A 10241-nucleotide genomic window follows, 5' to 3' on the forward strand; every position below is an offset into this window, starting at 1 on the left:
GTGCGTGCTATGTCGGGGACCGTCCAACGCGAACCAAGATTTTTCATGTCCGACCTAAGAGGAGTCGAGCAAGTGCTGCGTTGCGATAAGACCGAAGATATCGTAATCCCGATGTTGTCAGGAGAGCGCAAAAGTAACAAATAATTAGTTGATTTCGTGGAATGACATTATGCCGCTGTATTTTCGACATTTTCCATAGTATAAAGTTGCAAAAGTTCAATGGCGGCAGATACAATTTTAAGCATAAGATCATATATCCAACCTGACGTAAATCTTAATTATAGAACATGATTAGCGTTCTCTGAATATTGCGAGGCCTTGTGAAAGTCATTAGTGAGTAATGTCACCGAATAAACGAGCTACTCCTGCAAATGGGATACCACTCCTTCGAAAAATGCATACTCACGTGTAAATGAAGCGACGGGTGCGATCAATCCGTTATCCGAAATAACATAGTCTAGTCTTCGAGTCGGTCGATTTTTATCTGCAACAAAAACAGAGAAACCAGATAAGTGCGCCGAATCTTCTTCCTCTAATTAATAAAAAAAAATCTGGAATTCATACAGCCGCGAAATCTGCATAAATATTTTCACACATAATATAAAATATTTTTATAAAATTATGTTTGATAGAAAATATTCTTATATTCTTATGGATACGAGTACACTATTACAATTTAAAAATCTATTGCACACATATTTTTTACAAAATGGAAGTTATAAAAAAATTATAGATTTTTTATTATAGATTTGAAAATAAAACAAAAAGTTTGGCCAATTAGGACCTAGATGAAAAATTATTTCAATCAGTAGACATATTTTTTTAATATATTTGAGATAAAATGAAAAATTTTCATTTAAATTATAAAACTGTATTGTTAAATATATATAAATATCGACCTCATTGAACTGTTTCATATGTATATAATATTCACTTTTATAAAAGTATAAATTTAAAATTCCTGTAATTTTTTGCAGAGACTATACACCTGATACATCCTTAACAGAATTATTTGTAATACTAATCTCTCACTTGTAATACTAATGACAACATTTGATATTCACGTTTACGTGAACAAGATCCTTCCTTTGCGCTAAGATCGTATTTCTGCCGCAGAGAGACTTAACCTCCCCCAGTAGGGAGACACTTGGATCAATCTCTTGAGGTAAGTTTTTGCGATTAGGACGCGAATCGCCAAAGATAAGATACGTGCAGTGATAAACGATCGCGTTTGCGGACGTCCGCACGCTCGCGGATGCGGGGAGGGAATTTCGCGCAGATCGTGCCGGTACCCCTACACACAGGCAGAGTCGCGGAAAGGTGTCGGTGGTCTTTGACCGAGTTTCGCGCGGTCGATCATATTCCGCCGAAACTCGGTCACATGCGCTTATGCATCGGCGGCGCGGCGCGGCGCGGCGCGGTACCGAGCGCCTGGCCTGGCGATACGCAACGTAAGGAAAAGTAAGAGTGAAGGGCTGTTGTTCGCTAGTGAAACACGCACATACAGAGGTTCGGCCGGTACTATGTCGAACGTCGGAGTTCGACACGCGGAAGTTCTCTCCAATATTTATGGATATGGCCGTTTTATTCTTCCTGTTGACTCTCGGCTTTCAACATTTTTATTTATTAGAAAGAAAATTATTATTCTGAAAAAAGAGAGAGAGAGGAAAATAAAAAGTATAATTACCCAGATGCTCAATCCTAAAGTTAATTATTTTTACACTCCTTTATCTCATAAAGATGTAATTAATGTAAAATTAATACACTAGTAGGAAAAAATATGATTACAAAATTAAACTTTTTCTATTAGGTTTTATGATCAGCTTACTTATCAATTTGCGTATAAACCACATATTTACTTAAAAGTTAATTTATGTTAATTAAAAGGCATTAATTAATTTCGAAGAACTAAAATGACGTAACTTGTATAAAAAAGAATGAATATTAAGTATATTTTAATAAGAACATTTGAAACTTTCTTGTAGATATAGCATTAAAAAAATTGAATTATTTGATATTTTTGTGACAAAGAGGTTTATAATCGAATTGATCCAATAGCTTTGGAGGATTAAAATCGGAATCCAAATTTTTAGTAACCTGTTTCTACATTATACAAATTTCAAATTTTATTATACAAATTTCAAGATTGCTAAGAGAATATGATATGTTATGAATATTTATGATGTAAACATTATCTTGTAATAATTGTTTGTAACAAATTTTTTAACGAGTCTTTATTAAAGAAGAAATTATGGTTATTCATAAAGCGAGTTGAATTCGTTCTTTCACGAAGCTTACAATACTAATCCCCATTATTATGTGTATTTCCTATTTACTATGTAGAACGTTTTTGTTACACGGTTCGACCTACTTAAGTGCACATATCAATAACCCTTACATTTTAAATGCCAATATAGACGGTAATACAGATATATATGCCGATGAATATTGCACAACTAACCATCGAAATAAATTAAATGGATTAAATAGATGTATGTATCTCGATTCTTATTCGTACATTACAATTTTCAAGTAAAATGAATACATACTATTAAATTGCTTCTGTAAATTTTGTTTGAAGGATTTAATAGCAAAGTTTCGCAACTCGGTACGATTTTAACTTGCTTATTAATCCAATTATCGTACTAATTGCGAAAGTGAATATAAATCAAAAGATATTTTCTATTTATCTCATTAAATTAACGTCACATTGGACTATCTTGGCTAATGATATCGTGTTACCAGATAAAATAAATCACAGAAATGGAACAAGCCATTTCCCTGTTTCTACCTGTACAATAAAAAAAATGACAGAGTCGTCGGTCGTCGCGTAGCACGTCTTTCGCGTTCCGGTATTCTCGCGTACTAATTAAACATTTATATACGTACGCAGGAGTAAGAGCAATTACGTTACTTTTAATATGAGTATATCGTGCTTTATATTGTTCAGTTTTATCCTGTGGTTTTTCCGTTTACAAAGGAAATCGATGGTTTATAACTTAGCGAGATGGCCAACGCGCAAATCGCGTGTCTCCAATCATTTAATGCATATTTTTTTAACCACGTTTAGCTCATAATGTGAAATTTGCGCAGTCGCGTTCGAGATATATAATTTTATTCGCTCATTACGAAATTCCACGAAATGTTTGAAAGCATAAAAGCGCGCAGTCATTTTTATTTGCTTGTATTTTAATCGTGGCCATTTGTAATATTAATAAAAGCACAAAAAATATCGAAAAAGACAAGAACGCTGCACAAATACACGCATGAAATGGTATAAATCGAATTTTCCTGTCATTTCCAAGGAAATAACGAATAAAATAATGAATTATTACAATTTTTTCTGCTTTATTAATATTTCATCAAATACTAAAGCACACGGTTGAGCTTTTATAATTATTTTACAAAAGCTTCGAAACCGTACTACATTATACTTTATGTTCACGAAAGGATCAATTTGATCGAGAGGAGATTATTGAATCAATGTTATTTTGATATTAATTTGACCTATGGCCTTTCGCTCACATACTCACAGTAGATTACGGGGGATAATGGCAAAGATTTTCTAATTATTATATAAGTAGTTTTATATAAAAACCGCGAAATTAATTAGCCAATACAGTACGTATCGAATGTGAGCTTGAACGGAGATTGTATTTCACGGATATAGAAATGCAATAAAAAGCGGCGCTCTGCCAGCGTGCGAAGCAAGAAGAAACGAGGTCAACTATATCTGCGACAAATCGGCCTTCATCGAGAAATTATACGCGGTAACTGAAACGGGCGGCTACACCGAGCTCTTAACGAGTAATATTTCTGAAAGAAATTACTATTTCCCGATTCCCTTTCTGACCCTTCCTATTTGCTATCCAAAGCGCAAATACATACTCTTCACTTCGTTTTACATTTGTAACCAATTGGCCTCTCGATTTATTCAAACCCATACAGCACAGAAACATTTCAGAAAGATCTCCTAAATGTTTCAACTGAAAAATGAAACATTTCAGAAATGTTGCGAAATATTTCTGCAAGATCTCTGAAAGATCTCTGAAAGGTCAAAATGTCCGCGATTCTTCCACATGAAATCTTCCAGAAATATGTCTGAAAGGTCTGAAATATATCTGCAACCTTTCTGCAATATATGCGAAATGGTTTCAAATGTATTTCTATTTCGCTCAGGTGATTCTTATTTACGAGTAAATGCTCTTCGCCGAAGCCCTCTGTCGGTGGAGATGTGTAATTTGTTGCATGTGAAAGATTTCAGAAATAACTTAACTGGAAGGTTTGCAAAACGATTTCATATGAAATGTTATAGAGATAACTCAACTGAAAGTTTCGTAAAATTATGTTCATATGAACAATTTCAGAAATATTACTGTTGCAACATTTCATGTGACATATTACAAAATTCTTTCAGAATTGTTACACATGAAATGTGAAAGGTCGAAATGATTTTGAAACTTTACTGAAAGTTCTCTGCAACTATCGATGCTGTATGGGAAGTAACACTTTTACAAAAATTGTCTACTTTTTTTGCATTTATTTAAATGCAGTAAAAAACGTGTAAAGATATAACACAACCAGAAGAACCTTTAAATGTGATCAGAATTATGTAAAGCCATGGGAAAAATATAAAATTCAAGAAGAGGAAATATAAGATTCAAGAATTAACATAAAATATTAACTGTAAAAGTAAGACACGCGCAGAGTATGAAATATGAAATAGGTGGAAATATTGCAAGAATTTTAATATAAGAAGATAAAAGGGATGTCGAGTGAAATATACTTCAATACAGCAGTTCATGCAAATTAAGGATCTGTCCACTAAAAAAATGTGCGATGTCAGTTTTATTTCGTGATTCATTACTGATGAGAAATCCAAGATTATTATGCATAAATATCTCGGCCAAATTTGTGTTAACGGTCGGTGAAGGTTTACGGAATTCGATTTATGATCATGAATGAATTAATGCCGAACGCAAGAACATTATACCAAAACACTTTTCAGTACGTCGTTCGCCTGGATTGTGGATCAATAGCCACAGTGAATACATCCGCGGCGTTAGTCAAACGTATAACAAAACGATGCGCGATCCATTTCAATTCCGACATACACACGGAAATGAGACACGGTTCGGCGCAGACGAGTCAATTATCGGCGATGCAATCCTTGACGGTGCTTCTAATAACAATTTTGGCTTCGGCATATTTTCAATAAATTAATATACACGTTATTATCGCACAGCGTATGATATATCTGAGCCTCGGTATGTAATGTCAGAAAAAAAGTGGCGAAAAATAAGTACAGAAATATTTCATATAACCAAGTTTATATACCTACAACTATCAGCAAAAAGGTTTGCAATTACATACAAAAGATCTGTTTATTATTTCTGTACTAGAACTTTCTTTCTCGCTTTCATCAAAAATATCAAACACACATCTATTTTACTTTAAATTCTAAAAGTGTGTACTAATTTAGCTACAGAAGAAAACAGATCTAATACGACAGAGATGTCGATGTCAAAGGTGTCTTATCTAATTCTATACATGACTTTATTATTTGTATTCTTAGAATTATTTGTATTATATTTACATATTTTTAATATTCTGTTCTCATTTCTGTATATTACTATCTAATACAAAAAAAGAAAACAATGAAAATGATTAACAGTGTCAAATGGTACCATCGATCATTCTAGTGTTAATTTGCGATTCGAAGACAGCGTTCAGAATGGTGTATGTACGTGACCTGACAACAGAAGGTGGATACCTCAACATTTATTAAATTCTGATATCTTTCTATCGCAGAATCACGATATATTCCTATTATAATATTTCTTTCGCGTATTTTTATTTACCTTGACAGCGCAACAAATTTTTAATTCAAACTGCACATCCATTAACATACATACATATAAAACTCATGAATTATGTATTATACAAATTGTGATAATCTTGAACTGTTTGAATTGAAGATTTTTCGATGTTCAATATCTCTGTGCTTTCGCGATTTGTTTCGAACTATCGTCGATATAGACGTGTCGTGTGTCTTATGCTAAGGATGCAATAAATAACTGCAATGCAAGTTGTTTGTGTCCAGTACTAGACTCTCTTCCTAAAAAGGATCGGAATTGTCAACTCGATTTATCGCGTCGAGAGAACAAACGTTTGACAAATTATATTGAAAAGTTTCGAATTGCGATGTTTATATGAAATACAGTCTTAAAAAGGAATTTGGGACGACGGGAATTCATGATGCCACGAAGTTTCACGCGCGCGACAACATTGTTGAAAAATATTCATCAATCTTCAAGTCACGTATAAAAAGAAGAAAAGAACAATATCCTCAATCATCTCTTCTAAAAATCTCACAAAAAAATTTAGACATCGAAGGATACCTAATTTTGAATATGTAAAGGAACACGTAAAAAGTATAAAGTACATTGGAGGGGAAAAACGTGATTCTGGAGACACAAATTCCGCAAAGTTGTCGATTTCCAACGATCAATCGGAGAGTTGTACCCTCGAGTACTGGACGTTTCAAAGATGCTCACTGGTGGGCGAAGGTGAATCATCTAACCAGCTCAGCCTGGTATTCTGCGTATCGCCATATTCATGGACGCTACACGGTAGCGCCACCGGAAACCACCCCTGGAGTGGAGGAAAACCCTTCCAGTTGCTGGCAACGGTAGCTGGCTGGTCGGCTGGTGGGGCGACGGCGACGCCGACGCCGACGTCGCGTGACGTCACGAACCAGGCCGGGTACGTTGCGGAAAAACGTTGTCATGACGACGACCGCTGACGCTACCGTCGTCGTCGCCGCACCGAACCTTCCACCGCTGCCAATGCCAGGACAGCGTAAAAAGCAGCAGGGGAGGAAAACAAAAAAAAAGAATGTAAATATCGCGGGAGTCGTACGTGCGTTTGTTACTCAATTTACATTATTAAATCGCCATCGGCGATAGGAATCGGGGATTCCCAAAAGGACAGAATTGGAGATGGGTAGACGTATAGGTGATGCATGCACTAAAATAGACAAGTCCATTTGCTCCCTGGATATCCGGATATCAATTACTACACGACGAGATATTTTTCCCGGTTGCAGTTGTTAAAAATGCGTACACTCCTTTGTGCGTTCTCAATTTTCCACACGCAAAATAAGAGTCGCACGCGAATTATATTATCCCACGCGCATTTACGGATAAATCGGAATATCAAAATATTTCAAGTATCAATGCGAATAGCTATTAATTATTAAATTTATTATATAAAGCTATCAATTACATACAATTGAATTAAACACTATTGATTAACCTATTCATTTTAATAATACTCGCTAATCCCTTATATTCAAGCATTTGCCTGTAAAAAACTTTGTAGGCGTGAGAACAAGATGGATATTGAAATATACTCGCAACTGCGGGAATAAAAAAAAGTTTACGAGACAGTCGGCAGAAGATAAGAAAAGACTCGTTATTTCTAAGATTTATTTCCGTGTTTTTCTATCGAGTGGTGGCTATTAAAGTTATCCAAATTGAAATATCTCCAACGTATGACAGTAGTCCGATAATGTTTGGTATAAATATTAGCACAGATTTTTGTGACGCATAGAAAAAAAAAGTTTTGCAATATCTAAAAATTTAACTAGATACGGATCTAAAAATAAATTCTGTTGAATTATCAAAATAATTACGAAGGGCGCTCAAACTGATTGCTAAAATTTTTTTACAATTTGCTTATCATGTTTGAATTTCCAATATAATTGTTTTAATTATCCAACAAAATTATTTTCAGATCTGTATCCATCTAAATTTTTAGATACTTTAGCAAAATCGTTTTTTTTTTGTTTCGTGAGTGAACGTTCATCTGCAGCGATACAGGTGTTTCCGAGATTTCACATTTACGTAATTTAATCTACTGACGAGTGGCTCACAGTTTCCATCAAATAAAAAATTTGACAAAATAAGAAATGGAAAACGGAGAACGTTCTGTTAAGATCAGTTGTTCAATTACGTAAATGCGAAACTTGGAGAAGTTGCCGCAGATTTCAACTGTGACGAAAGTAATCGTGCGACGAATATTTTGAATAAAAGATGTATCATTGTGCTACACCCACCTTTTAATCTCCCTTATGTCCATTTTATGTAGTTTCAATCTCAGATATTGTAATCTTTAGCTTTTTCTAATTTCATAGGATTAGAGAAAGATAAAAAGTAAGGTAAATCGAGCCAATCTCTACGTGAATGAATCAATAAATAATCTTAATTTTTTATTATCACTTTGATTATTAAAGGTGACCTTTAATTGATATTAGAGTAACTCCGATATATACGCCGCAGAAGTCAGAAAAAATAGAAGGAATAGGAGTAATTTTCTTGCAACTACTTTGTTACATGCTTTTATGTTATATTAGTATTGAGTTATAATTTCAGCTTCTTACTGTTAATATTAATGAAATTATTATGAGTTGAATCGATTTGTCACTGTGTGTGTAATAAGTAGCATCATCATAAATTATAATCTACATAAAATGATTACTGTAAGACGTGTAAAAGACCTAGTGGTTATTTCGTGATACATACATGTAGAGGAATAGTAAAGCATGTGTATATAGCAAAATACAAGTGCTTTGCTTTCGTATTCTTTGTTTAATTTGTTGAAACCCTTGCATTTTTGCCATATATCCCACCCATTATCTATATATAGCAAAAATGCAAGATTTCAAAAAGTTTATTTTTTAATACGAAAACTAAATATTTCGGATTTCTAATATTTTTTTCATAGTAGTAGACAGTACGAAGTTTTTACTGATATAGTTCGTTTATTTTAAACATAGTAAATAATACTTAATAAATTAAGTTTTTGATAGGTGCGGCGTACACAGTAAAAAATCGTGCGTCCATATGTAGAATTTTTTTTGTGTTACTACATTTTGATTATTACTTCAATGTAAAATCAACATACAACTGATATGTTATTATTTTTGTAACATTTTAATGTGTTAAATTCATGTCACCTTTCGAACTTAACAATTGCGTATGTCAATTAAAAATGGAATATTATTTTGAGTGTTTTCAATACAATTGTTTCAATTAATCTATATATCTCAAAGTCAATTTAACATATCTAAGCATTTTTTTATTCACATTATACGAACAAAAATGTTTTATTAACATTTTCTTACCAGATACTGCAACTACTCTTCTAAGTACTCTACTTATTCTATATATGTTAGTTTTAAATCATCCCTAAAGTCAAAATAACAAATATAAATGTAAAGTATTGTGTCAATTATTTAACATCACTAGTTCGTTAATTAATAACACAAGACGAATGAGTTATTTTAACTTAAAATTTAGAGTGGATCTCCTGGGACATGTAAAAAATGTTAAAGTTAACATTTTCTTTTTTACTGTGTAGGGGAGACCGGGGCCGATTGTCACAGTTTTTGATTATTGATTTTTAGAAAAAAGTGGATGCCTGATTTTGAAATCAAGAGACACGGTAGTGTCTCGCGCCAAGTGGGCGTGCAGCGCGAGACACGCTTGTCTTAACGCGAGTCAGCGAGTTGCGGGCGTCCAAGCATTCGAAATTCTCGGTTTTCTTAAATAAAGGCTAGACCGATCGAGTTCTGAATATGTGCTTCATCGACAGTTTGGATCCGAATTATATAATAAACGTTTATTTTACCTCTACGTGTCCCACGAACGGAGATATCGTGATGCGAAATCCGAAATGTCAAAATTTTATGTGCAAGATACGTCGCCTCAAAAAGTCATCTCCTTTTCATATTTTCGACAGTAGATGGCACTCGTTTATTGCTGTCATTACCGACTTATTTATCTATAGTTTCATTAGCACTGTATTATGTGTCGACATTTCTCTCTCTCTCTCTCTCTCTCTCTCTCTCTCTCTCACTGTATAGTTTATACTTTAATACTTCAATAAGTTACTTTTAAATTAAAAGTGTATAAAAATATAAAACAGGGCCGCTTGATGTGTGAACATCATTCCGTATATATTCATGCCGTTATATAGCCTCGCGAATTTGGTAACGCCATGAATATATACGCAATGACGTTCACACGTTAAGCGGTCAAGTGGTCCGTTTTAAATTTTTATATATCATTAGATTAAAATTACTCAGAAACTAAAGCCGCAATCAAAAATCTAAAAACACTTTTATTATATGTCGTCGATATCTTTCGATTGCGATCAGTCCGAATAAAATTGGTGCA

General features: G+C 33.8%; 1 long non-coding RNA gene across 1 annotated transcript in view; it reads right to left on the minus strand.

The window, feature by feature from the left end:
- The window catches only part of LOC108761501 (uncharacterized), a 27734-nt gene continuing 17493 nt past the window's right edge, over positions 1-10241 (minus strand). Inside the window, exons 2-3 of the long non-coding RNA XR_001940124.1 lie at positions 407-484; positions 1-54 (exon numbers count right to left, since the gene is read on the minus strand). This is a non-coding gene — a long non-coding RNA (uncharacterized LOC108761501). The remainder of the gene's footprint in view (positions 55-406; positions 485-10241) is intronic.

The sequence above is a fragment of the Trachymyrmex cornetzi genome, unplaced genomic scaffold (assembly GCF_001594075.2).
Source record: "Trachymyrmex cornetzi isolate Tcor2-1 unplaced genomic scaffold, Tcor1.1 scaffold1093, whole genome shotgun sequence".
Lineage (NCBI taxonomy): Eukaryota > Metazoa > Arthropoda > Insecta > Hymenoptera > Formicidae > Trachymyrmex > Trachymyrmex cornetzi.